This window comes from Pteropus medius, unplaced genomic scaffold (genome assembly GCF_902729225.1).
Source record: "Pteropus medius unplaced genomic scaffold, Ma_sr-lr_union100, whole genome shotgun sequence".
NCBI classification, from domain to species: Eukaryota; Metazoa; Chordata; class Mammalia; order Chiroptera; family Pteropodidae; genus Pteropus; species Pteropus medius.
Window position 1 is genome coordinate 37,162,606 of NW_024340849.1, and position 27,795 is coordinate 37,190,400.

At 36.7% G+C, this 27,795-nt stretch overlaps 2 pseudogenes; both read left to right on the plus strand.

The window, feature by feature from the left end:
* The first annotated feature begins 3,896 nt into the window (after positions 1-3,896).
* Positions 3,897-4,236, plus strand: LOC120583255 (40S ribosomal protein S26-like; annotated as a pseudogene).
* A 21,100-nt stretch (positions 4,237-25,336) lies between these two features.
* Positions 25,337-25,857, plus strand: LOC120589241 (ras-related C3 botulinum toxin substrate 1-like; annotated as a pseudogene).
* The last annotated feature ends 1,938 nt before the right edge of the window (positions 25,858-27,795 follow it).

A 27,795-nucleotide genomic window follows, 5' to 3' on the forward strand; every position in this document is an offset into this window, starting at 1 on the left:
TGTTGAATTTACTTCTAGCTCTGTGTACTTTAAACAATTCAAGAATCATTAATTATTACATAACGTAAAAGTGAGTGGTGAGTATGTGAGTGCTGATGTGAAGGCAACCGAAGAATTGTTGGCAATTCTAGATAATCTGGTTGTAGAGGAAAATTACTCACCAGAGCAAATATTCAATATAGATGAAACCTCCCTATTCTGGAAATGGATGCCTGAGAGGACTTTAATCCACAATGCCAGATTTCAAGGCTTTTAAGAATAGGATAAGTCTTGCTTGGGAACAATGTTGCAGGCTGCGGATTGAAACTCTTTGTGACCTGGCACAGTGAGGACCCCAGGACCTTCAAGCATATCAATAAGCACACACTGCCAGAGAACTACAAGAGCAATTAGAAGTCATGGATGACCCAGCTTCTCTTCCAAGATGTCTTCCTGAATCGCTATGCCAGTGAAATGGAGAAGTCCTGTTTGGAGAATTAAATAACTGTCAAGATTATGCTTATTGTTTATAATATCCCTGAGCATCTTACTTTTATTGGTGAGCTTCATCTCAATATCAAAGTGGTATTTCTTCCTCCAAATATCACCTCTTTGATCCAACCAATGGATCAAGGCATTACAGTAGATTTTAAGGCCTACTGCCTAAGGAGGATCTTTGCCCAGGCTGTTGGGAGGAAGACACTGAGAAGACACTGATGCAATTATAGAAGGATTACAACATTTATTACTATATCAAGAACCTTGCTTGGGCTTTGGATGATGTCACCAAGGAGTGTATGAATGGCATGTGGAAAAAAAGACATTCAAGAGGTTTGTCCATGCCTTCAAAGGAACTTCCAAGGATGAGGAGGTTGCAAAATTCAACAAGGCTGTGGTTGATTGCAAATAATGTTAACGTAGTTGTGGATGAGGATGTTCTTGAAGGTGATTCTTGCCGAATTGACTAAAAAGGAGTCATTGAAACTGGAACAGGAACACATAGCTGAAGAAGAGACAAGAGAGAAGAACACTGCAGAAGAAAAAGAACCACCAAGAAAACTCACAGTGAAGGGTTTATCAGAAGCTTTCGCAGACCTCAACAAACTCCTTGAAAAGTTTGAAAACATGGACTCCAACACTGAACAGGTTTTCATTAATAGCGAGGAATGTTCATGATGCATTATCTGCTTACAAGCAAATCTATTGGGAAAAAAAAAACCCCACAAGCAAACCACCATGGACATATTTCTGAAAAGACTGATAACACCTCAAGAGGAGGTTTAGGCAGGCCCTTCAGGAGGTATTCCAGAAGAAGGCATTGTTATTTATCATAGACTATATTAGCTCCGTGCGTGTTATTGCCCCTGAAGAACTTCCAGTGGGTCAAGATGTGGAGGTGGAAGACAATGATATTGATGACCCTGACTCTGTGTTGGCCCAGGTTAATGTGTGTATTTGTGTCTTAGTTTTTAACAAAAAGTTTTAAAAGTAAAAACAAATTTTAAATAGAAAAAGGCTTATAAAATTAGGATATAAAGAAAGAATATATTTTTGTACATTTATACAATGTGTTTGCATTTTGAGCTGTGTTGTTACAAAAGAGTCGAAATTTAAAATTTCTTTTAAGTTTATGAAGTAAAACAGTTATAGGAAGCTAAGATCAATTTATTATTTATTATCAAAGAAAGAAAAAAATTTAACTTATTGTAGCCTAAGTGTGAAGTATTTATAAAGTCTATGGTGGTGTACAGTAATTCACATTCACTCACCACTCACTCACTGACACCCAGAGCAATTTTCAGTCCTACAAGCTCCATTAATAAGTGCCCTATACAGGTGTATCATTTTTTATCTTTTATATTATATTTTTACTGTACCATTTCTGTGTTTAGCTTTGTTTAGATATACACTTACCATTATGTTATAATTGCCTACAATATTCAATACAGTAACATGCTGTAAAGGTTTGTAACCTAGAAGCAATAGACTATACCATATAACCTTGCTGTATAGTAAGCTATAACATCTAGGTTTGTGTAAGTGCACTCTGTGATGTTCACACAATGATGAAATCACCTAATGATGTATTTCTGTGGACGAATCCCTCTTGTTAAGTGATACATGACAGTAGTAAATATATGGGTAAATATAAAAGATCGGATATAGTATATATTTCGCTTCCATTTTCATCTTATAATTTCCTTATAAAACATAAAGTTGTTTAAAGGAATAATTTTAATATTATATTGTTATGTTTATAACACATATTAATATAATGTATGAAAATAGTACTAAGAAGGGACAGGATATGAAGGTGTACTAGTGCAAAGTTGCTGTATTTTATTCAAATTAAGTCAGTATTAACTTGAAATTGTGATAAATTAAAGATTCTTAGAAAGACACAACCTACCATAATGGACTCAGGAATAAATAGAAAATCATCTCAATAGATGTAAAAAATTGTTATAAGATACAGTATATAGTAATGATAAAAATTCTCACACAAGAGAAATTTCTCAACTTGATATATAACATTTACAGAAAAATTAACAATTAACATCATAGTTAATGGTAAAAGACTGAAGCTATCCCCCTAAGATCAGGTACAAGGTAAGGATGTCTACTTTCATCACATCTATTCGACACTGTGAAACAAGGCAAGAAAAATAAATTCAAGGCATACAAATCACAAGGAAGAAATAAAACTGTTTACACACAGATATCATCTTGGATGTAGAAAATCGTAAAGAGTCTTCAGAAAAGCTACTAGAATTAATACACAAGTTTACTATTGTCACTCATTATAAGATCGATATGCAAAAATCAATTCAGGACATTTTTATATACTAGCACCAATCAAAAAAAATAAAATAAAAAAAATTCAATTCACAAAACATCAAAATAATAAAATACTTAGAAATAAGTTTAACAAAAAAAAAAATGCAAGACTTAAAGGAGATCTAAATAAATAGAAGGATATATCACATTTATATATTGAAAGATTCAACTTGTTAAGATAGCAGTTTTCCCCCAAGTTGATCTTTAGATTTAACACAATTTCTTTCAAAATCCCAGCAAGCATTTTTGTAGAAATTGACAAATTGATATAAAATTTATATGGAAATAACAAAGGACCTAACATATCTAAAACAATTTTGAAAAACAAATGAATAGAAAACTTGTTAGGATTTACACTAACTGATTTCAACACTTATTTGTAAAGCTACAGTAACCAAGACAGTGTGGTATAGGGGCAGAAATAAATATATAGATAAATGGAAGACAAGAGTTTAAAACTAGACCAAAACACAAATGATTAATTAATTTTCAACATAAGTGCTAGAGAAATCCAATGGAGAAAGAATAGTTTTTTCTAAAAATTATATTTGATACTCATATATTTTGTCGATATTGGATCAATATCAATCGGTAGTCATATATTTTAAAACCCTTATCTTTCACCATCTACAAAATTAAGTCAAAATGTATATTAACCCTAAATATAAGATTTAGCTAAAACTGTAAAATTCCTAGGAGAAAATTATTGTGTAACTTAGGTTAAGCAAATATTTCTTTAGACATGACACTAACAGCACCACTTAGAAAAGGAAAAATTGATCCTTGGACTTCATCAAATATAAACATTTTGCTCTTTAAAAGACACCTTTAGAAAATTAATAGAGGCCACAGATTGGGAGAGAATATTTGCAAAGCATGTATCTCAAAAATAACTTTTATTCAGAATATATAAATTACCCTTTCAACTCAATACAATAATAAGATTTAAATCACAAAAGATTTGTAAAGAAACTTCTCTAAAGATATATACAAATGGAAATAAGCACATGAAAAAAATGTTCAAAATTATTAGCTATTAAGAAAATTCAAATCAGCTCTCTCAGGTCCTCACTTCCAAAATGACCAAGTAAAGAAAGAACAGCCGTGCCAACAGGGGCAATGGCTATGTGCAGCCTATTCACTGCACCAACTGCGCCAACGCGTGCCCAAGGACGAGTCATTAAGAAGTCGTCATTCGAAGCATAGCAGAAGCCGCAGCCATTAGGGACATTTCCAAAGCAAGGGTCTTCAATGCCTACGTGCTTCACAAGCTGTATGTGAAACTGCACTACTGTGTGAGTTGTGCCATTTCGGACAAGGGAGTAAGGAATTGCTCTCCTGAAGCCAGAAGGACCAAACACCCCACCCGGATTTAGATCTGCGAGTGCTGCCCCACGGCCTCTCCCAAAGCCCATGTAAGGAGCTAAGTCCTTCATGGCTGAAGAAATATTCTCTGGGGGAAAAAATGGAAATTATACTTTAAAAGAAAATATAAATTAAAAACATAATGAGATACCTCTACGAAGTTACTGAAATGGCTAAATCAGACCAACTCTGCTAAGTATTGACAAGGAAGTTAAGAGAGTAGAAGCTGTGCATTGTTGGTGAGACTATAAAATGGGACAGTCTCTGAAAAACAGCTTAGCAGTTTATTAAAAAGTTAAAGATACACTAAACTGTATGACTCAGCAATTTCACCTCAAGCTATCTACCAAAGAAATGAAAACATTCCACATAAAGATTGTTCCTATTAGAGTAATCATAATAGGCAGGAAGTAGAAACCACCCAAACTGCTATCAACTAGTAAATTATTAACAAAATATGAAAATCCATACAACGTAATACTATTCAGCAATTAAGAGGGACAGACTGCGAACATGCAACGAAATAGATGATACTCAAAAACACTGCGCTAACTTTAAAAAGCCAGACAAAAAAGATTATGTATTACATGACTCCATTTATACGTAATGTCTAGAAGAGGCAAAATTATAGTAACAGAAAAAAGATCAATGGTTACATGAGACTGGGGGTGGAAACAGATACTGACTACAAACACACAGAAGGGAAATTTGGGGGTGATGGAAATGTTTAACTGAATTAGGGTGATGGCTGCACAATTGTATAAATTCACTTAAAATCATGTAACTATATACTTAAAATGGGTGCATTTTATGGTATGCAAATCATTCCTCAATAAAGCTTTTTAAAGTACATTTGATCTTTGCCTTATGGAGTTTATAATCTATTGCATATTCTTTCTAGATTATCCCATTTCTCAATCATGAGAATATCCAGGTTAAATGAGTCTCACACAGAATCTCTGATATCTTTTATCTTCTCATTAAAAAGAAAAATCTTCACTATATCCTCTCCAGCCTGGTTCCTAGTACTTCTTTAATAAATGTATATTTATTGAATAAAAAAAAATGGGTAAAATAATAGATAATGATCATTTAAAAATAAATCTGTAGAAATCTTTCTCACTCAAAAAATATGTAGGATTCTCTAAAACAATGGTTCTTGACTGCAGGTTATTTTGCCCTTAGGAGATGCTTGGCAATGTCTGGAGACATTTTTGATGTTTACAACTTGGGGAGAGTGCTACTGGCAACTAGTGGGTAGAAGCCATGGATGCCGCTAAACATCCTACCATGCACAGAACAGTTCCTCCGCCCACTCCCCACCATGAACAACAGAGAAGAATCTGGCCCAATATGTCCAAAATGTCAAGATTGGGCTACCTACTGATCTAATAGGTTTTCCTACAGTGCTTGCTCCTTAATCTACATATTTAAGTGGTTTACTTTCTGTTTTCTCCTGTAGACTGTAACTCTGCAAAGACCGTTTTATGTTTACTGTGTTTCTCTCTTTTGGGTGTTTGGCATGATGCCTAAAACAAGTAAGTGCTGTATAAGTTGTTGGTGAAAGAATAGGTAAAATAATTTGTTTCAATGAGTGTCAAATATAATTTCTATTTTTAGGAGATGTGATACTTCAACCATTGAACACCTATGATGGTTTTATGTTATGATATTAAGACCGAAAAATAATTTTTAAAATAAATGTTAATCTTTGCCTTTTTCTAAAGATTAAAAGAAATTACAAAATCTTCCAAGAAGTAAATCTCACATCTCCAAACGTTGTAAAATAATGGGCTGATTGTTGAATTTACATTCCACAGAGAGGAATATCAATCTTCTGTTTTTGCATGGGAAAAACTTCCTTTGTAAATCTCCCTTCCCAATTGTGTATTAGCAAGTTAATATTATTGTCATCAATAAAAGTCATTTTCATTAAATAGTGTATGGTATTCTCATCTGTAAAGCTCTTTGCAAAATCTACTAGCTACCATTAAATATTAAAGCTATAATATTTAAATATAAGATTTTCATCTTAAAGTTTCTATTTTCCATTCTCATAATAAAGGACATAAAACCAGCTAATATTTTTATAATTCTCTTCAACACTCTGCTCCCCACTCCACCCCAATCCTGGATAAATCAGGACATTCTAAAGAGTATATAGACAAAGTTGTAATTATACAACTAGATACAGACATAGATAGCTATATAGAAAGCTAGGTAAGAAGGTAGATAGACAGGCAGGTAGATAGATAAATGATAGATGGAGCAAGTGAGCACGAGAGAGAGAGACAGAGAAATATAAGATACACGTACAGTTGACCCTTGAACAGCATGTGGCTTAGGGATTCTGACCCCCATGCTATCAAAAATCTGCGTATAACTTTTGACTCCCCAAAAACTTAACTACTAACAGCCTACTATTGGCTGAAAGCCTTACTGATAACATAAACAGTCAATTAACACATATTTTGTATATGTATTATATACTGTATTCTTATAATAAAGTAAGCTAGAGAAAAGAAAATGTTATTGAGAAAATTATAAGGAAGAAAAACTACATTTATAGTGCTGTATTTATCAATACTGTAATTTTATTCCACCTGTTTACAAAAAGAATCATCTGTCAGTACCCCCAACAGAGATCCCAAAGTGAAAAGCAGACCTATTTGGAAGTAAGGAGGGAGAAGCATTTAGAAGACACCACCAGATTCTGTCCAAAGGAAGAAAGAACAAGTGAACATCTTTCAGTGATCAAAATCCTAGGTAAGACCAGAAAGGGGGCTTTCGTAGCTCCTTCTCCAAGCTGTTTGAAAAGAAATATTAGGTCCAGTGGATCAGAATACAGAGAAAATCTAATAAGAATGCCCCGAAGAACCCTTCACCCATCAAACAAGATTTCTTCAGAAACCAACTTGCTCTTGTAAATGGTTATGTGAAATATATTTAAAGTGTATTGTCAAGTGGTATGATGAGGATTAAAAAACATACATATCTGTAAGAATTTTTATATTAATATACAAATCACTGAGGAAAACTAATGTAAATACTTACACATGAAATTAAATCAACATACAAACAAGACGTTGAAGAGATGAAGATTAATCTATGGTGGAGAGCTGGCTTTTTGAACCTCAACACTTGGGAAAAGGGAAATGAAGACTTTTCACAGCATTACAGAGAAACACAACAAATTTGGTGGAAAATAAACATTTATAAGAACAACATCAACGAAGACATATGGAACTACTCATGTCCCTCAGAGAGAAGACCTTTGGAGAGACTATGCCTCCATAACCCCTTGTCTTCATGCTATCTCAGGAACAAAAAAATGTGATAGATAAAAATGGCATGGGAATTGTCCCGCTCTCTGACCTCATTTTCTAAAGGAAGCAGCCACTTAATATGTGCTTTCATAGAGAAAAATAGACAAAAATTCCTAAACCCATTTCTCCTTTGCGCTCTCCACCTTTCCTTTAGTATTTTCTTCCACCTATTTCATGGAATCTTAGGATACCCTTTCTACTTTGCTTTTAGCACTACTGATTTGTCAATGTATTTATTATGTAATATAAAGGCATAGAAAAGAATATAAAGAATGTTAAAATACACATCATTATCTTGCATTGCTTTATACTTTTACTACATTGATACTTATCTTTGGATAATTTTAAGTATTGTTTTGTATGTTTTTTTGTAACATATAAATCATATTATAGTGGATATAATATTCTGCAATTTACTTTTTAAAGAAGCATTATGATTAAAAATGCATTCAATATAGAGAACATGTAGCTATAGTTTATTAACTTTCACTGCTGTATATATAGTACTCCTTTATAAGAACTTACCACTTTAGGTTATTTCCAATGTTTGCTGTTACGAATAATGCTACTATAAAAATACTTATACAAGTTTCCTTGGGTATGCAAGCGTTATCCTATGACATATGTCAATGAGTGAATTTTTTATATTATAAGGTTCACATATCTTCAGGTTTTTTAAATATTTCCAAATTGATCTCTAAAATGGTTGCAATTTCTACCAATAATGTAAAGATTTCCCGAAGCTCTTATTCAGCACTTGAGATCGTCAATCTTATTTCCATATGAGAATAAAATCATGAATCAGTTTCATTATCTCTGTCCTACTTTGCATTTAATAAACATATTAGATACTTTCTATTGTATTTAAATTTTTCATAGTTAGAAGCTATTTTTAATCAAGTTTATCTCTCATTTTTCACATAGACAACATCTATAGTTAGGCATTAGAAGAAATGCGGACTGTTCATTTGTATTTTAGAATGTGGTTATAAAGCTATATGTGTATGTCGTGTAGAATCAACAGCATTATTTTGCTTTTTCCAAGGATAATCAAACTGGTGGTGATCTGGTCACGTAATTAAGACTAAATCTGCCAAACTAGAACTTACCAAAGCACAGCTACTTTAATAATTAATTTATAGGTGACCATCATTGTTCCCCTATAGATTAAAGCCAAATGATTTCAAACCTTCTCAGTCTATGCTGCTGTGGAAAGAAAAACTATCCTAGCGTGGAGCAAAGATTCCACAGCATAACTTACGAAGTCTTCTAACTAGAATCCGAGATATCTCCACATTTAAGCATATCTCCCAATGCACTGTAATCCTCTTTTCTTTGTAAGGTTCATTATAAACATTGGAAAATAGCTTGTGTTCAGGTTATTAGAACTACTCAACAGCCAGAAAGCTATTTTTTTTTAGTTTAGCTTTCAGTTGCCAAACCAGTTATGATGCTAACTATAATGACAATGAAGAATCTTTACTCAGGAGCCAAAGGATGCAAGACATAATTCAGAATGCATGTGTGTGGGTTTGTGTGTGCATGTGTGTGCATACACGTACACACACAGAATGAGATTGCCCTTTGTATTTGGAAACTACAATGCCCTTTCTTCCATAGCTACCTTTTTTGGATAAAGGTAAAATTCAGATATGGGCTGGTCATCCTCTCTGCAGTATATTTATAAGGAGATGACGCTGAGCTGTGTCGCTATAAACTGGAGAACAATAGTCTCATTCAATAGTCTTAGCTATTGGACAACTTTGGAGCAAAGTTGCTGGAGATGTGATTCATCAAATCTTGCTTGCACCCTTCTACTCCTCTAAAACTCCATCTCTTTTGATTTTGAAGTTCCGCCATCCAAGATCTAGGAGAAGAGTAACTAGATTTGAAAGATATTAAAAGCCAGTGAGGTCAATAACCACAACATAATTCCCAAATGGTATCATATAAACAGAAACCCGCTGTTTAGACTCTAAACTCTCTGAGGTCAATAAGCCTGTCTTCATCCCAGGTTCACATAGTTCACACCTGGCCAAGTGTGGTATGCATAGCAAGCAATCAATAAATATTTGAAAAGGACGAATGTTTCTTAGAGGGCCTGTTGCTATTTACAGGTTTGGTGTGGTTCTGGACTCCTGCCTCTCCCTGAGCCATGCGGGGCTTTTGCTATAAATGAGCTGCCTCTCCCTGCTTGCTGCGAGCCAGGTTTTTGTCCATCTGCTGCCATTGTTTCTGCACGTTTCCCAGCTATGTTGTATTGCATGCCGTTATTCTTCAGTGGGTCATTATGGCATCTGTCTGCTCACCTTGTGAATGCCCCGTCTCAGTTCACTAGACAGCAGCTGCTGGAACATCCTGCTCCCTTCCATCATCTGCACAGGCCCAGCCCAGTCAAGCCCGATTGCAGAAATCATCATTTCATTGCTTGGGAATTGGCTGCACTCCAGGACCTGGTTACTGGGATCCTTGCCTCCCATTTAAAATTCCTATAGGTAATTTTTTAAAAACCACAAGTGGTACCCACAGAAATCTCAGTTTCATGGATATGTGTACAAGGATACATACAACCATCGTTACATAGATCTTTATTAGTAGTAACTCTTTTTTTTAGTAGGAACCTTGTAAACCACATTAATAATAGAGGAAAGCTCTCGTTATAGAAAGACTGGACTTCTAGAAACCCTAATCCACATTCGGAATTAATTTTAAAAGGAGAGAGATAACAGCGTCATGAAGCCCATGCACTTGATTTGATCTCCTTAAATAGAAGCTTCCGGATGACTCAGAGACATTAAGATGGAGCTCAGTTACATGCATTATGCAGTTAACAATGCCATAAGCCAAAAGTTTGTATATTATTTTGATTGTTTGGAAATTGGTCTTCTGCTCCCTTTGCAACTTTACCTGTCATAAGATCGAAGGCAATAAAACTAAGGTTGTATCCATATTGATATGTCCCAAAACTGAAAGCAACCCTACCTTTTGATATGATGTAAAGTTCATGGACTTTGTTACAGTTCTTTTTCCCACCTTCTCACTTTCTTTTATTTAAACTATCTGATAAAAAAAGATAAAAATTTCTAAGCCAATCATAAATGTGTGTTTAACACACAGTGGATCCGAATTGTATTCATATTATAAAACCTCATCAACCAAAGAACGCAGTTAGTGAAACTCATTCTAGGTATGATATCAAGAAGGCAAGAATAGCATTCCTTCTCATCCTCGTCTTCCCTCACTCCTTCATTGCAAATGTTCAAATGTTGACTGGGAGCAAGAAGAGAGAAACAAATGAGAATGCTGAAACTCCTCAGTGATAGAGAGAAGGAGAAGCAGGTCCTGACAGAGGCAGAAACAGGATCACACCATTTCCTGAAAGCCACTTTGCACCAGACATTATGCCAAGACACTTTGTATATGGTATACGTCAAAAACAAAGCCAGATATGAGGTAACATGGTAAGGACAGATTTTAATCAGTAATGTACTATTGCATTGCAGGGAAAAGAGTCCAGAGGGAACTAAATTCAATTCAACTGAACTGATTTGGACACAGGTGTCTTAAAGGAAGAATGGAGGAACAGGGAGAGGGGTAAACAAGGACTCAGTAGACTCAAGAAAATGAAAATCACAAAAAGTAGGAAAGAGTTTTGGTACACACCCGTCTGGATTCGCTAACAGGACCTTATCAAAATTGGACTCCTACCCTCCCACAGAGGCTGGGAGACAGGGGCCTGGTCTTTAGTTGTTGGCTGGAACAAACAGTAAATTCTTTGAGCAGCCTTGATTTTCCCAGGGAAGCACTTTAATGGAGGCTAGTGTCATCTGAGGGATCATCCTTAAGCTGTTAGAAACTGTTAGTGTTTGTTCAAGTCTTTATAGGTCAAGGTCGAAGCCTGGTCAGGAAGAAGACTCAGAGGAGCCAGGCTAGAGTTTGGTCAAGGAGAAAATCTTGGTCATATTTCGATAATCACCACATTATCTCATGATGGAGGTTTTATTGTTTCCATTTAGCGGATGAAAAATCTGGGACTCAGAGAGTAATGCACTCAAGATCAAGTAACCCAAACCAGCAGAGATGGGATTGGAGAATAGACCTGTTCAGTCTCTGCTTAGGTGGTTACATGGGTTGACTCCTTGGAGTCAGAACTGTCTTTAAGAATCAGAAGCATGGAGCATGCAGAGTGCCTGCCTCAGATTTAGAGGTCAATGAAAATGACTGGGAAATCTGACTCGTGGCAAAGCAAAATAGGCGGAGCAATTAAATTTTTTCGTTATAAAATATAAATAGTTAAATAAACTGAATCTAATGTAAATAAGAGGTGGAGAATGAGCAGGCTGAGTCTGAACTGGAGTTCATAGCCTTCTTTGACCTATTTAAATAAGGTAACAGAATAAATTCGCTTATAAAATCAAACATAGGAAGAAAAAGGGCTTTCTCATATGACATTTTAAAAAATTTTAAAGAATATGCTTTTCAGGTCTACATTTGGTTTCTTTACAAATATTATGACAACTGGCATTACACTTTGGAACTGAGAAACTTTCCTTCTTCTTCTCTACTTTCTAAAATTTACACGTGTTTTCTCCTTCTGTTACCACCATCCTCAAGAGTCATTTCTGCCAAGCCCAGTTCTTTTCCATTCTTGTGCAAAACGTGCTATTTCTCAATTTGAGCATAGTCATTTCAGTCCAAGAAGAGGGAAAAATGTGCTATATAAATAAATCTTTATTACTGTCACAGCATTGTTAAAGAATTTTCTAGTTCAAGCTACTCTTTGGTTGAAATCACCACTTTACCAGGGCAGAGGATCCTGCTAGGCATTTTAAATTAGGGAAGACAGTTTTATTGTCAAGGCAGGTCAATCAAATTATAATTGGCTCTAATTTGCACTCCCACCAGCTGTTAAATTCTTCACCTGCAGCACTCAAAATGGTGTGAAATTCTTGTCGGCTTTGCAAAAGCTTCAAAGAGAATCACTCTCAGTCTAATCCCCAAAACCAAAAGTCCTTGTTTCTTTTCATCATAAGCAAGGAAAATGCACCACTGGCTTTGACTATGGGAGTCAGGGCCTGGTCTAAAATGGGCTGAACCTGACAAGGATGGACAAACACATCTTCCATGCACAATCATCCTTGACAAGCCAAAATTTCTGTTACAGACCAGCCAGGGGCTTTCTATTGTTACGGCCATAATACCATTGAGTTGTATTTTCTATTTCATTGCAAATCAAACTTGCAGCTCTGAGGAAAGTCATAAATTTAGCACTTAGAATAGAGCAGCAAAGATAGGATTTGGGGGTAGGGCATATCCATGCTGGTTCTACATAAGGTTCCATTATGCTTTCAGATACCCAGCATTACAGATGGTACGATACTGCCTCAGACAGTTCAAGTCTCTGGATAATTAAAATAACTATAGGAAACTTCTTTCTACAGTGCCCACAAACACACATACACATAAAACACATACATGTGTACTCATGCATACACATGGGCACATACACATACACCAATGACCAAACATGACATTCTTCAGTGACTTTCAATTGTCTTAAGACAGCATGTCTATTGATGCTCCTGGCCCAACATAGCTTGGGGGCTTACCTCTCCACTGAGCTCTCTACCCATGTTGAACTTCTTTTCGGCTCCTCAAATGTCATGCTCTCCTTCCGCAAGACTTCGCAGCTGCCCATTGCTTTCTCTGTAACGTTCTTTGTTTTCTTCTCTTTTGAAATAGCTCATCCAACCTTCAGGTCTTGACACTGATTCTTTTGCTATAACAAGCCTTCTCCTACCCCCACACTCACCATGTGCTGCTCCCTAGGGATGGATCGTTGCATTGTCCATGCTCTAGTGTAAATGTTTGTACCCATATACCATGAGCTCTTTGGTGCCTATATGTGGCTCATCTTGATCACCATTTATCATCAAGGTCCAGCACAATGGTGAGTGCAAAATAAATAGGTGGTCAGTATTTGTTGGTGAACGACTAAGTATGCTGTAAAACAAAATGGTGTCAGGCTATCACAGAAACTTCCTAATCTGCTGACCCCAGTTCATATACTCCAGCCAGTTCCCCAGAAAAGAGAGCCCTTCCAGAATTATGGTGTGTATACCCCAAACCGCAGTTCATCTTTCTATCCAAATGGTATCAGTTTGCTAAGGCTGCCATAACAAAGTACCACAGACAGGGTGGCTTCAGCAACAAAAATTTATTTGCCAACATGTCAGTAGGGTTGGTTTCTTCCGAGAGCCTCTCTCTTTGGCTTATAGATGGCCATCTTCTCCCTTGGTCTGCACATGTCTTTCCTCTGTGTAGGTCTGCATCCTAATCCCCTCTTTTTATAAAGACGCCAGTCATATCAAATTAAGGCTTGCCATTAGAATCTCATTTAACCTTTATTTCATCTTTAAAGATCAGATGTACAAATATAGTCATTTTCTAAGGTATGGGGGTTAGGACTTCACCATGTGAATTGGGCGGGAGCACTCAACTTAGCCTGTAACAGTATTTAATGTTAGTTTAAAGTCTGTTTTCTCTTTTTTATATACCCTGAGACATCAATATGCCACTTAGAATAGGCTACTTCTCTCTGCCTTCACAAGTAGACACCTGGACGTTACTGTATCATATAGGAAAAGTCAAGCCCTGTTTACCAAACACATCCTTATAGGGGCTGCATGGAAATTGAAACACTTGAGTTCTGGACCCAGCACCTTGCAACTTGAGGCAAGAGATTGGATAAATACAGCACATATGTAGAAATTCATGGGCATAACAATTCACCCAAGTTTGCCCCAAAAAGCAACATAGAGCACTGGGTATGTGATGACAATGAATCACAGTCTAATGTGACCTTATTACAGCTATGTAACCTTGGGCAAGTTGCTGGTTCTTTCTGTGCCTTAGTTTTCTCATCTGTATAATGACATTAATAGATACCACAAAGGATTCTTTGAGAATTAAATAAAATACTACATATAAGTTGGTTAGAACAGTGTCTGGCATATCATAATCACTCAGTAAGTGTTAGCATTCGTGTTGTTGCTGCTGTGCAATTCAGGTCACCCAAGCTGATTGTTGGAAGCCAAAGAAACTGTATCCCACACCTGTGCTCAATTTCAAGGCTCAGGAACCTATAACTCCAAGTTGATTCCTGAAAGAGAGAGAAAACCAGTCTCAGAGCAAGTCTTCAAGACAAATTACTTTGCTGGGAAGAAGCCAACACTTAAGATTGTGCTGATATTGTGCAGATATAACTATGAAGTGTTAGCAGTAGTAAATTCTGGCTAAAAAACTGAATTTGAGGCCACAAGGAATTTAGCAAATGCCAGCCTGAGAATTTCTTTTTTCTCTGCCCGAGTCCTTGGTCTTTGTCCCTTGCATTCTCACTCTTCCATAGATAGGCATCACGAAAGTCATACAGACTTGAAAATCATAACCTGGGGTCAAATCTTGCTCCAATTTCCTCTGTGTCTTTAGGCAAGTTACAGAGCTTTCCTGAATCTCAAATTCCTCCCCGCACAATGAGAAAGTAATGCCAACAAATAATACCTATTAAGTGTCTGATGCAGTGTACATTCCGACAAGCAGTTCCTTTTCCCCTTCTTCTGTAAGTCCAATGAGCAGAGATTATTATGAAGTATTTCTGTCTCCTACACACATATTCCTGAGTACCATGTACTATCCCCATGTATTTCTTCACAGGTAGTACAATGACCAGATAGAATAAATTAAAACTCTATAACTCCAATAGGAAGTTTTCAAGAAGTCCTCTTTTTGAATCATTGTTACTTAAAATACTTTGCCATACATCCAAGAAATGAGGGTTTATCGGTTATCTCTCTATCAATATGATTGTCAGATGAAGTTTGCCTCTGAAGTAATGGATGACAGCTGATCATTACACAAATAAAAAAGAACAAGGAAACAAAAATTTTAAAGGAAAATATATCAGTAAGACTCAATATGTGTCTTATATATGTATTGGAGGAAGAAGGAAATAAAAGTAGAAAATTAGCTATGAAGTTGTTACAATGCTTTATAACCTGCAAAATATTTTTCACATACAATATTTCATTAATTCTTATAACAGCCCAGTGAAATATTTAAATTGCCCCATGATGAGAACAATTAGTAGATCAAATATTGTTAAATAAGAATGGACATGCATGTGCCTGTTTAAAAGAGCGGTTTTCAAGCCAGGTCCACGGACTCTAGAACCAAGTGACATAATCTTTGCTGTCCCAGATGTCTCTATAAGAGTTTTATTTTGTTAATTTTGTGTTTTTATTTTGATGATTACCAAAAAAAAATTAACCACATAAATTCTGGATCATGTAAATAAACCCCTTATAATCAAGTACACTTGGGAAAGGGTTCAGCATCTCATTGGCATTGAGTAATTCTTGCTGATATTCATGAGCTAATGTGAAGAGAAATGAGGTGCTCTTGGTAAGCATATGATGTGTTCATGCCACATGAAGGCCAATAGACGTGTAAATAACATTTATTTAGGAGCACCACTAGAGAAAATGGTGAGGGAACTGAGTTGTCACACAGCACTTGGTCATAAATGCTTGCCAGTACCTATGCTGTAGCGCTCAGTACCACAGTTACTTTACAAAGGGGATTTCCTCCCAGAAGAAAATATCATCAGCCACATTAAGGTAAAGATGATATTTTGAATTTCCTTTTTGGAAGGGTTTTTCTTTTGAGGGATATGTAATTTGCAATTTTCTATTTGTTTTGTTTCTGTAAGGATTATAAGCATAAAAATAAACAAGTTTTAATTTTGTATCTTTTAAGTCATTTTATTATATACTTGTTTCATATTTACTATATAATCACTTTATATTTAAAATTATTTCATTGTATTGCCACATAGGTAAAAATTGGGGATCGACACGTTTGAAAACATTGCTGTTTAAAGTAGAAATGTTTCTAAAACTTATCTGTATTTTTTAATTAATTAAATCATTTGTGGTGACCTAGAAGAGCTGACTAAAAGGACTTTGAGAATTCTTTTTAAAATGAGCAATCCTTTTGCACACAAACTATCACCAGGTGATTTTGTCCACTCTCTAGCTTTAGACTGTCGCATAATCATATTGTCCTGCACTGATGCATGCTGACATAATGAATCAGTGAAAGGAGAATTAAGAGAGATAAAGAGCCCGATCTGTAGCAAAGTGTCCATGACATGTTGCAAAAGCTGAATATACACTCAGCCTATAAGTTAAATAACTAAAACTGGAATCTAATACCAAGGCATGTAAAAATGGAAAAACAGAAAAATGTTGCCTGGGGTACTGGCTCTGAATCTTGCATTCTTCACGATTTGGAGGAGGGATTTGGGGCTGGAAGTTGTCGCTTTGTTTTGTTTTTTGCAAATTAAAAAATGGGGCTAAGTACATTGCTTTGTAAAGTGCTTTGTGAATCACAAATACCTAGAATTGTCAAGCATGAAAATCTTCAAAATGTGCTGTTTAAGAGTCTTTGAAAATTATTTGTGTCTCATGCTTTGCCATTTTTCTTCTTTTTAGTTTATCTCTGATCACTTTACTGCACTTATTTGAAACAGATGGAGTAGAATAAATAATACTCTAGGTAAAGGTGGGTTTGCTTTCTTTTTAAAAGGATCAGAATTTAGGGACATCAAATAATGTCTTCTCCTTTTACCCCAGAATGAGATGCAGGGAGGAAGAGCATGTCGGTTTCTAACTTCAATCTGAGGGAAAAATTTTTAAAAAAAGAAACTTGATAGATGGAAAAAAGGGAATCTGGATGACTTTCAAAAGCCAAGAAGTTTAAAAGAATTTATTTTGTTTTAATAAAAATTGTGCACACTCTTACGATTGCTCTGTGGGCTGGGTTCTCCTTGCTTTTTGTTTAGAAACAAATAAAATTAGCTGAATTATTAATGTGAAGTAAATTGGTTACTATGCATTTAGAGTAACTTTTTAATTCACACATACATCTGTATTAACATCTTAATGGTACTTTACTACGGATTATGCCATAGTTGTAATGGCATCCAAGGAACCATTTAAAGGATAATGTTTCTGGCAGAGACATATTTGAAGAAGTAGTTGGTGTTGTTGGATATAAGAAAAAAATAATCTGAATAAAATTAAAATTTCACCTGTGAGGTTGGAGGGTATAGCAGAGAAGACTGTCCTCAATTCTGACACCAAATGCAGGGTTCAAGGGTTCCCAAGACCACCTTCAATAATTTCAATAATTCACTGAGAACTGTAATAATCATGGTTATGGTTTATTACGGTAAAAGAATAGAGGATACAGATTAAAGTTAGCCAAGGAAGAGGTACATAGGGCAAAGTCCAGGAAGTTTCCCAATACAGAGGTCCCAGTTGTCTTCTCACCATGGAGTCATCAACAGTCTTAACTTTCCTGGCAACGATGTCTGACAACATGCACAGAATACTGCCAGCCGAGACTCTCACCCAAGCCTTGGTGTTCAGGGTTTTTACCATGGGGACGTGGTTGACTACACACACAGATGACCTTTAAACCTTTTAGAGGTAGAGCAGATGTCATATGGCCCAAAGCCCCCAAGCAAACAGACATTTTTCCTAGAAAGCACTTCCCAGGAGATGAGGGCAAAGGCCAGACCTCACCTTGGGTAAGTTTAAATTCCTTATTCACAGTTTACTCCTTGGCCTTTGGCCAAGTCTCTCTTATAGCAAAGTTATCATATTTCTCTGAGAATCTACATTTTGTATAGTATTTATATGACAGAGACAGCAACAGAATCAGCATGAATATGCCTAACGTTTGAAGAAGTCAATGTTGGGTAGGGGCAGATTTAAAGAATTAATACAACCTATAAAGCCATTACATATATTTTCATATTTTGGACTAATGTGATTACTTGTTTCTTCCTGTGATCTACTGCTAATTGTACCTTATGATAAACTCGTACAGAACTGTCTGGCATAACAATTATGTGATGGTTAGCTAAATCCAGTTCAGACCAATCATTTTCCATTGGTACTACATCCTGAGGAGGCTTTAACTCAGTCTCTGAATATATTTGATTATTAATACCAGTGCAATCATAAGACTTATTTACATAAGGTAGTATAATCTTACCAATAATGTCAATGTTACATCATATCACAGTGTAGTCATGGTACAATTTTGTTTTATTTCAGAACAAAATCAGTTAAAATTAAAGAAGTGTTTGCTATGCTTTCTAACACACTCAACCCTTGCCCATATACCAAATATTACTATGGACATGTGATTACATTGATTACATTGACCATGATTTGATTATTTCCAGGATCCAAATCAGTTGAGAAAAGTCATTCAATCTGTCTCAGTTCAAAGATTTGTCCTAAGACCATTTTCCATGTGTGCTTTTTATATAGCAGGGCCCATCTTCCTCCTGCAGGGTGGACAGGAGTGGTATTCAGGATAGTTACTATCCCTGCTATCTGTATTATAGGATATGTCTATTTCGATCTATCCTAGGGGTGAGGGCAGACATAGTGTATCAATGTAAATTACCCCAGAGAACTTCTACAGGTTTGGAGAGCTGTAAGAGTCCCATTGGTATGCCCTTGTGGCTTAGCAGCTGGAATGGAAGGCCATTGTTCCATGGCTCCTTGGAACTCCACCTGTATTAAAACAGTCAAGAGCCTCTATTGGGTCAGGGTACAAGCCTTTTGCCAACACTGGCTCCCAGCATTATCCAGCATTATCGTTGAGTCTGCCTGACCTACTTCACTAAAGCTCCATCACCTTTTCAGGCTGACTCCCATTCTTTGCCTTCCTCCTGAAAAGAGATTTCTCTAATCTGCTCATTCTAGTTAACTGGCTTTTTTCTCCTAATTCCATTACTCATTAAAAGTGAATCCATTTAATCCTTAAAAAATAAATAAATAAAAGTGAATTCAGCTTGCTCAAAGATGCCTGGACCAGAACCTATCTTCCCTAAAGTTCTTTTCCTTCTTGTGACACAGCATTGTTTAATCCACTACACATGTTGTTGCCATTGTGTACTAATGACCTGAGCACAGTTAGAAAATGTTGGATCTTCCATTCTAGGGTTAGATGAGTGGTAGTCACAGCTAGATGTAACTTAGTTTGAGTATGCCACAAGGTCTCCCATAGCCTTCCTCATCTCAAAATGGGCTGTCCCCAGAGGAATTCGGACCTACCATGTGGTGTCTACTGCTCTAATCTCATCAGGATCCATTGTTTTTTCTTAGTCTGTTGAATAGCTTTCCATTCACAAAAACAAGAGTGATATTGCATTTGTGCACAGAACATTATGGCATATAAGGCATGCTCTCTAAACATTTGATTATCCAGGTTTATACTTACACACTGACCAGTCACCTGAGAGTTGTTTACTACAGAATCCAATGGCCTAGTAGGGAGCAGTGCCCAGAAACTTCTCCTCAAATGATATCTTTTGTAGTAGATGTAACATAAAAAATACAAAGCTAAAGATATTGACACATTAATAGAGCTCTACTCATTCATTAATCTTCAATCTAGTTTGCCATCCTATTACATGACTAAAATGTTTTCCAGAACAATGCCACTCAGGTTTGCAGGCTTCTATTCGACCTTGTGAGGTTCCAAAAGCAAGGGAGGTATTGACAAATATATACGTCACCCTTCTGGACATCGGTACAATTGAGCTAAAAGATAATATTATTCTCTTGCTCTGAGCCTCTCTCAAGTCACCAGTGTAATATTAGATTTACCTCACTGCATAACCTATTTATAAATCTCTTTACTCTCAGCTACTATTTATTCTTCTCTTCATTTGTCATTTATTTTTACCCAAACTTTCTATCTCTGGAAAAGATGTTCACTAAAGGAAATGCAACCACTTCACATTCCAATTTTAATCCAAACTTTCATTTCAATCCCATCAACCATTGCGTCTCCATATCCCCCCAGTCTAACTGTACATCTCATTAGGACTTCACCGACAGGTTTTAGAATCTCAGTGCATTGAGATCCCATGTCATGAAGCCCCAGAAAATTCTCTTTTCCCTAACCTCACTAGCCTACAGTCCCCAGCTGGGAGCTGAGCCAAAAGATCCTGGCTCTTCTGCCAATTTTCATAAATGATAAGCAAGATCATTGCCCCCGATTTCAGATCAGGTTTCTCATTGCCATCTTTGCCTTCTAGCTTTTCAAATTCCTCCACTCTGGGTTCAATAGGGCAGATTTGTTTAGGGCTCTTTAATGTTGGGATCCAGCAGAGGTTCCCAATGGTCCACCCAACTAACAATAGCGCTGCATTAAGACCTTTGTTTCAACCCATCAATGTGCACTTTATTTATCCTATTTCTCAACAAGTATCTAAGTATTTCTACCCTGCTCAGTAGACGCCCTTAACTTTTCCTTTTGTCTTTCCCCATTTTCTTGTGAATCATTTTAAGTTTTTAAACTTCTGTAGAACCCATAAGGGAAGCTGAAACAAGGAATCTAACAGGCATTCTCAGACTGTTGCTCAATATTGCAGCAGCAATATTACACGGGTATCCATGCAGGAGTGGGGTTAATCACAGCATTCATTATGCCTTGGGTAAAGGGCATATTCAGTGTAGGAATAGCCCAATCATCCAGGCATAGCTTGAATATGAAGCATATCAGCTGTTTCATCTGGGATGTTCTACCTGGCATTTATAGGAAGAATTGGACAGTCTCCTCAATTAAACTCACTTTGCAGCAGCTTTTATCCAACCCACCAAGCTAGCTATCCTTTTGAGAACAACCTGCTCTGCATGTGGATGACATATAACCATTTGTGATTATTCAAGAGTGAGCTGGGTCCTGTGTTAACCCAAACATTCTCTTTTACTCTGCAGCATCCAAAACCAAATATACCACCTCTAAATTAGCCAATCACAACCCATTTTAGTAAAGGTTATTCAGCAAGCTGATGATATCAATGCACAAAATGAAACAGCTCCTTTACACTATAACCCCTGGTTTCACTAGCGTCTTAGTTTTGCCCTTCCCCCACCTGACTAACTTCCTGGTGACTAGAAGTCCTTAAAGTGTTATCTGCTGTCCCATTATAATTCGGTGGCATCTTTAATACTAGCAGCCATAGCTCAGACTGGCTCAAATCTAAGCGTGGCTCATATGCTCTGTCCTAACACTCTTCACTTTTATTTTAACTATTATGGATAACAATAGCTAAGAGGTGTATATTTAGCTTATTTCTTATTAATTTGCATTTCTTTATACATCCAGTGAGTTAACTCCTTGGGAGCTAGATTTATCTTTAAATTCCATTGGTAATTTTACCTCTAGTAATGGATCCCAGCAAATAGCAGTTCCATACCAGGGAAAAACAGGTAGCCACTCAGAAATTAAAGATTCATCAACCCCAGACCTCTAATTCCTTCTTTTTTTCAAACTACATGTTTCAGTTGAGTTAAGGTCATTTTAGGGAATCCCACTTCTGATGCCAACTGCAAAGTTAAGGGGTACAACCTAAGACCACCCCCATTTCTAACACCAACTGTGAGCTCAGTGTCCCCAAGATTATTCTTGATTTCAATAAAACTCTTTTACTCTCTGAGTAAGGTTAAATTATTAATTACACAGTACCTAAAAGATACCTGGGCTTTGCAGCAGCCAACACCCATATCAATTGCCTCATGCAGTTTGTGCCACATCTACACCCAGCTATATGATCAACCATGTCATGTACACAGACATTGCCCAATATCACACAATCTTGGGCCTACTTGAGATGTTTGTACACAACTCTGTGTCTATACCACAAAAATTGGGTTTATTTGAGTTGTTGATAGACAAAATTTCATAAATTGCTGTGCTCTGAGCACTGGAAAGAAAGAAACGGATCAGAATTTTTTCTTTCTTAGAATTTGGCAGGATGATAACATCACTGTAATCAATGGCACTAGGGCAGGTTTATCTATGGAAAGAAATTTCCTGAAATTTTCTTCAATGCAGCCCTGGTACCTCTTCCATCATAAAAGGTGAACCCAACACAAACTGCTCTTGATTTTCATCTGCACTGCTAAGGCTGACTGGTTGCAGGGCAAGCAAGTGGTCTTTGTCAGAGTGAAAGACAGAATACTATTGTGAAAGCTTTGGGCATAGAAATGGCAAGAGTAGCAAGAAGTTCACTATTGCTAACTGTGGACAGCTCTAATAAATTTGGTGTGTTTTGTCTTAATCAACAAACCATTCCTTCTGTCCTGGGGAGAGCAGCCTCACCCCGAGTCTGATCTTATATCACTCTCTTGCTATTCTCATTTGCTACAGTTATTTGGTTCCATATTTCCCTTATCCCCTTCCAAGTCTAGCTGGACAACAGAGTTAAATTGATGAATACGTTTTAAAAACGAGCTACAAAACACCCTAAAAGGGTTTTTCTGTGCTGTAGATTTTATCTTTTTATAAAGATATTATTCACTTCAATACTTCTTAGTGACTCCTGCTGACACAGTCACGTTAAATGTATTCAAGCTAATAAATAAAAATACGTCCTGGGAATCTCTAAAAGAGTTTCATAATCTCCAAAACATATCCAACATTAACAAAAACTGATATTTCCTGACTCGGAGAAGTTTCCAAAATCAGATGGGGTAATGTGCAAACTACCTGTTTATGATATTTCATGTTTATAAAAGCATTAAATTTGTTCAAATAGATTTGATTTCTTAAACTTTATTTGATTTGACTCTACAGAGGACGTTTCTTGGCTGTCTCCCCAGCACTTGCTTTCTTCTCTTCATAGTCCTAATTTCCATTAGGTTCCTGGAATTTCATCCTACCCTCAGCTCCATGATCAGAGCCTATGCCTGGGCTAAGCCAATCAGTTCATTTCATCTGGACAATCAGAATGACTCTTAAAACTTTTATTGGCAATATTGTGACATGTTTTCTGTGAGCAGCAACCAAAGATGTCTGAACCAAAGCCCCAGGAGCTGCAGCAGTCACCTTGGTATCATGAGGAGAGCCAGATGAAGCTGGCATTAGAGAGCACAGGAAAAATCGAAAGAAAGTGAGTACTTTCATAACTTCATTGAGCAACTGGAACAAGCCTTAACTGAAGCCAATATTTATTTCTGGACTTTGTGGTTAAATAGGCTTAATTTTTTATTGTTGAAGCCTTTCCTACTCAAAGTGTGATTCATATGTAGGCCAACAGCACCAGCATCACTTGGGAGCTTGTCAGAAATGCAGAATCAGGACCACACTGCGATCCCTTGAATGAGAATCTGCATTTGAAAAAATCCCATGTCATTCTATGCACATTGACATTAGGAAGAACTCTCCAAGCATCTTGGAGTCAGCTTTTCCTGTAATTTGCATCTTAGTCCAAATGAATGTTATTACTCCTCTTTAGAGACAAAGAAACTGGGTTCAGGGAGTTTGCATGCTAGCCAAAGCTCACGCACATTTAAAAGTAGCAGGAACAGCAGGAGCATCCTGGGTCCAAGCCCAACAGTAATTTCCCCCTTGGACATGCTATCAGTTTCTGAGGGCTGTGCAGCCAGAGTCTAGGGCTACCGGTTTAGCAACCTCACATTAGTCTTTATTTCAAGAGACCAAGGGTTTTAAAGACATCTTTCTTCCCTGTGTTTATAAATCATGGAAACTCCTTAATCTAGGTAATTTACTTAATGAGTAGCTCCAAATATTGGTTCCGAACCATCAACAATTTAATACAAAAATTACAGGCTAGCTTAATTGCACTTAACCAAGTAAACCCTGTGAAACAATTTTCTCTCATTATTTCTCACTGAAGCATATACCCTTGGCACAGTTCTCTTTTTATTAATAAAAGCAAAGAACAAGTTTTGAAAAATCTTCATGCTCCTTGATATTTTAAAATCTATTTCTAAAATCCAGCCAATGAGATAAGAAAATATTACTATATTAAAATAGAGAAAGGTTTTTCCCATGGAAACTTCTCAACTGGTCAGTTAAAATGATATGAGACATTTAAAGATATATCTGGTAAATTGCTGTAACCCTTAATACAGTTTACGAGCATAAAACTGTAATACCATTTATAGTCCCTCAACGAATGCTTGTTTCATGAATACCTTTCATTTCCAAGTTACTTTACACTTTGCAAGCTACCTTACTTTTTTTTTTCAATTTAATCTTATAAATTTATATCTTTGCAATAATCCTGGTAGGTAAGTAGGTGTTATTTCCATTTTAGAAATATCGAAACTAAGGTTCAGAGAAATTAAAAAACACCCAGAGTCATGGATTTATTTGTAATACAGTGAGATTCAAATCCTGGTTCTGTGACTATGATTCTAGGTCCTTCTTCTACCTTCTGCTAAATCTTTCTTCTAAAAATGCATTCCAATGGGGTTTTATACTCAAATTGCTGTTTATAAATGGAACTATGAGACCTTCCTAGGTGTACATGCCCACAGCTCATTTCATGGAAACCATGTCTTGGTTTACTACTTGGAGTAATTTGCATTATACTGGTTAAATGACTGTAGACCAAGTAATCTTCCACCACTTCCATCTCTCCCAAATTCTATTATTGTAAGTTTGTTTCTTTTAGGCTAGGGAGATGTTCAGGCCTTCAAGGATCCCCACTGAAATGCAAACATGCAGGTTTCTTCCAGTTTTGGGTGCTGTCTGTAACTTGGCTTAACTGCCTGTCTGCTGAGGACGAGGTAGTATGGACAAAGGTACTGGCAATCCCGAACTCACCACTTCTTGCCTCTGTGCCCAGCCACAGCTATAAGCCATCCAGAGAGTGGCACAGTGCAGGCCATTAGATGTGTAGTGGTAGAAGCCATAAGTGAAACTTGCCTATGTACTTCCTGGAGAATATATCAGGAATAGCTGTCTTTGACAACTATTCTACCAATGTTCTGGTTGATGGAAAACAAACGAATCTGGGCTATAGGCAAGAAGCTGGACAAGAAGATGATGATGGATTACTGCAAACAGATGTGTTCTTAATTTGCTCTTCCTTTGTGAATCCTGTATCATTTGCAAATATGTGGGCAAAGTGATATGCTGAAGTGTGACACCATTTTTCCAACACTCATAATCTCATGAAAATTAAATGTGATCTTAAGGAGGATAAAGACATGACTGGGAAACTGAAGGAGAATAAATTGGCTCCCATCTCATAGCCAAAGTTTTAGCTACTGCTAAGGAGTAGAGTTGAGGGGGTGGGGCTGCAAGATAACATACGTAGACTGCTCAACTCTCACAGAGGGATCTCAAGACGATATTTGATGGAGCTATTAGAACGGTTCTCTGCCCACTACCTGTCAAGAAGAGGAAGAGAATGTGTTTGCTGTTTAATGATGAGCAAAACAGATAAAATTGACAGTGCTGTAATTAATTCATTAAAGAAAATTTAAAATGTTAAAACAGATGAAATCAAGAGTTAGGGATGGAACTGTTACAGAAGAATTCATTTACAACAGAATACTATGAAGTTGTAAAGACTGATGAAAGACTGATTTTCAAGAAGATGCAAATTATCTCTAAGAAGGCTGTCAGATCCATAAAGTGTGTTCCCACAAGCTGTGCACATACAGTCAAAGAACAGATAATTTCTAAGTTTATACAAAATAGTCCATGGCTTAAAAAAAAAAAAAAAAAAAAAGCTTTCTAAATCATTTTACATAGCTAACCTAATTCTGATATGGAAACTCGAAAATAAATAACATAAAAGGAAAAAACTATCCACTTACCTCTTGCCAGGAATTGGAGCTGACTCAACCATAGGCAACAAAGACAAACACAACCACAGTTAAAGATCTTTACTTCTGTACTTCTCCCGTCAAGCCCTGTCTTTCTCCCTTGCTGCATTATTTGCTCTTCAGGGACAGAGGGAGTGCCACTCATTCCTTGGTGTATGCCCTGGGTTGTAGAGTTCAGCAGATCCATCACAGAATCCAGATGCTCAACCTCATTTTCAACTTCTTAGCACCTCTCACACAAAACAGTATAAGATAGCAACCTGTTTGTCAATATTCATACTGTAAAAATTTAAGTAAGTGCAGCTTACTAAGACCTCAGAGAATTCTTTCAATATAAACTCAGGCTAAAGGGGACACTTGCCAAAGAGCAATGCTTAATTTGTGATTGAGAGAATATGTAATTATCCCTGGCACACTACACAGGTTGAGAAATCATTGCTTTTGCCCCACAAGAAAGACCTTTCTGAGTGCTTTGGGAACCATCCCTACTCTGGAAAAACATTACCGCAATTACATTTTTGTGCTTTTTGCCAAAGTTACACTTTCTAAGAGTTGGGCAGTGTTCTGGTTCTTAAAGCAATCAAACAAAAAACATTTAAATATATTTACCCTATATTTAAGTGGTAAAGTGATAAGCTACCTCTTAGATTATCAAGCAGCCTTCTCTAATAGCATATTTTCAGTTATTCATTATTTTTTCCTTCCACATGGTATCAACACTCTATGAGCAAAAAATTCCAGTACATGGGATGGGAGGTAAAAGAAGACCCAAGACCAGTGGTGTATGAACACAGATATCACCACCCCTTCCCTCAACCAGAGCTCACCAATTTTAAAAAAGACAAATTTCTAACTCCTTTTCTAAGCAGTGAGTGTCCAAAGACCTACACAATCAGACTCCAGGCTACCTTTCCAATCTCATCTGCCCTAATTCTTGCTATATCCAGCCTCACTGGGCACCATGAGCAGGTCCCCAAGCTCATGAGAAACTTTCACTCATATTGTTCCCTCTGGTTGGAATGACATTGATAAATGTCCCCTCCTGCCAAGCTCCTACCTCCCAGGTCCCTAAGAAATCTTTCAGCAAGCTAGAAATAAGCACCCCTGTTTTTCTAGGTAAGCATCAGAGTCTAAGTTGAATTATGATTATTTCAATGTGACTTTGCTCCCCATACTGAATTATAAGCTTTGTGAAGGCAGGGACCATTCCATATTTGCATATTTGTGTTTGCATTCCTGCCCAGCTCAGTGCCTCACACATGGCAGAGTCATTACATTTTTGTTTAATGGCCCTTTTGAGAGTTTACTAGAGACTCACTGCCTGACACGAATGGCTGTAATTTGATATAAAACTTTGATTAATCAGAATTGACAAGAGCATATTCTAACAATGAGAAGATGATGCTCATGAAGAGACAAACTGGTTTTTCAGACGGGCACGTGGAGGTAATGCCTAGCTTAAATAAGGAACAGCCTGGGAAAGGTAGGCCTGGATACCTAACATTTTTTTGCCCTTATTCTCTTACTCACCACTGATTTGGTTTCCTAAGTAA